Source organism: Lolium perenne, chromosome 2 (genome assembly GCF_019359855.2).
Source record: "Lolium perenne isolate Kyuss_39 chromosome 2, Kyuss_2.0, whole genome shotgun sequence".
Lineage (NCBI taxonomy): Eukaryota > Viridiplantae > Streptophyta > Magnoliopsida > Poales > Poaceae > Lolium > Lolium perenne.
In genome coordinates, this window is record NC_067245.2 from 233,187,433 (window position 1) to 233,190,129 (window position 2,697).

Sequence of the window (2,697 nt, forward strand, 5' to 3'; positions counted from 1 at the left end):
TGAGGTGTGTGTGTAGTGTGGAGTCAAGCTTCTAAGCAAAACTCGTGTGGCAAGATAGCAAAAGCGAGCTAACGCTAACATAGAGCGTGAAAAAGAAAGAAAAGCACAAAAAGAGTGCAAGTGCCATCATACATACAAAAGTGTACAAAGTGCCACCATAGATACAAAAGAGTGCAAGTGCCACCATATACAAAAGAGAAAAAGCTTTTAAGCAAAAGAGAGATAAGAGAAGAGAGGCCACGTGTGAATCTTGTTGTCTCTTCATTTGCAACCAAAGCTTTGATCTCTTCTTGTGTTAGTGTGACACCGAGCACCCTTGCTTAAGGGCTTCTTACACTTTTCCGCTCATTCCTTGGTCGCACTAACCCCGTTCATCTCGTGTGTGCGTTCCATATCTTTTCCGTGTTTATAGTGATCTTCACATTGACATTTGGATTTTTGGACTTCACCCACTCTTGACAATACACTTGATTTCGGATTTCGTCTTTTGGCTTTCCACCATACTCACCTAACACCATATTTGCTAGCTTTTGCGTGTGTTTTTGTGTGAGTGCCCGATACAATTGACTTTGACCTCGGCTTGTTGGATCGCCCCGATCTTATCATACCACGGTAAGATTGCGAGGTAGTGTTCTTCCACTAACATACACCATATACATACCATCGTGATAACATGGATAGCGAAGATGAGGATACGGAGGAGTACACGGAGCACTCCGAGGAGGACACCTCCTCAAGCACCGCGGATGTGGAGGAACATGTGGAGCTCGACACCGACTATGGCTCCGCGAGCATCGCCAACATGACCGACATCGAGGAGCTCTACACCGACTTTGGCTCCGCGAGCATCACCGACATGACCGACATCGAGGAGCTCTACATCGACAATGGCTCCTCAAGCATGGACGACATGGTGGAGCAACGCCATGACTACGACATCGACGACTTGGTGGAGCAACGCCACGCCTACAACATCGACACCATGGCGGAACCTCACCTAGTCTCCACAAGGAGCAACGACGATGCTCCCAAGTACCACCCCTTGGCCATTGGAGCTACATATGAAGATGGAGGACCTCCACGATGGCACCATCATATGGATCATCAAGAGCGTCCCCACCATGATCGCCATCGACACACTTCTTCGAGCTCCACGAGGCGCCACCATGAGAGTGCTTATGCACAAGATCGTCGACCTCACGTACATCATATGGAGCAACAAGAGCGTCCCCAACATGATCGTCATCGACACTCTTCTCCAAGCTCCACAAGGCGCCGCAAGCAACATGCCAAGTCGCATGAGCCATCATCTAGGCATGGCAAGGACCGTCATCGACATACGTCACCACATGAGCTTCGCCGCCACAAGCCACTTCATGATCGCCATCGACCAACATCTTCCACGAGTCTTCGACGACACCACTCAAGCCATGGTGATGATGCACGAAGACGAGAGCCTCGACATGAAGGCGACAAACACCATGATGGGATGCCTACCACTCCAAGGATGGCAAGTGCACATCGAGCATACCTTCCTCATAAGGCGACTTCCACCTCTTGTGCCACCACCACAATGGCCTCTACCTCGTCACGTGCCTATGGACTTCGATGCTACAAGTGCAAGCAACAAGGCCACCCTCCACGGGAATGTCCCAATCTCCTATGTGAGGTGTGCAAGGCCAAGGGTCACGTGGCATGGCAATGCACAACACCAAGCGCCAAGACGCTCTACTTCGACAAGCTACAAGCACAAGTCCCCAAGATGCCTATTGCGCCAACACTTCAAGATGAAGATCGCCAAGGTGAACTCAAGGGCGAAGTTGAGCCGAGCCTAGCTCTCATCAACACCATGGCGCCACCGCTTGAGGATGACTTGGGAGGCGATGGAGTTGAGCATGGTGACCATGGGATTCTCCCTACACCTACGGAGGCGCATGGAGTTGAGATGGTTGAGCATGGGATTTTCCCTTCAACCAAGGAGGCGCATGGAGATGAGAAAGTCGAGCCTACTCCTATATGCTTGATTGATGAGTTGGTACCAATCCCATGTGAGAATGAGAGCCACTTAGCCCACTTGAGTGAGAGTGATAGTGAGTTGAGTGAAATCCACCCCATATGTGAGTTTGAGTGCTTCCGTTTGGAGGACATGAGTGATACACTAAGTGAGTTGAGAGAGGTAGATGATAGGTCCATGGAGGACATCGCATTTGCTAACACATTATCCTCTCCCTCGTTTGTGTCTTCTTATGTTGCACTAGGTTCCACGGAGGACGAGTTCCCGCTCATGGAGACGATGTACATGGTGCATGAAGATGATGATATCTCACCATGCTTGCTCCAAGATGGACATGTCGACCACATGGATCCTCCTACTTCCACAACACCTACCTCAAATGAGTCGGCCTACAAAGGTAACAACATAGGTGTTGATGATGCCATGATCCCACTAGTGGACATGATGACTCATGAATGCATGCATGATCTTGATGACCCATTTGCTACGTCACATGCTACTTTCACTTTACCATGTGATGCTTTGCTTGATAACATTGTTGATCATGTGGAATTGAGTGCTTGTGATACCATGACCATGCCATGCTATGAGAGCTTCACTTTTCCTACCATTGCTTGCAATATGTTACCTACTTGCTCTTTCACATGTATTGCTTGCAATGACAATGATGATATTAGCTTCCG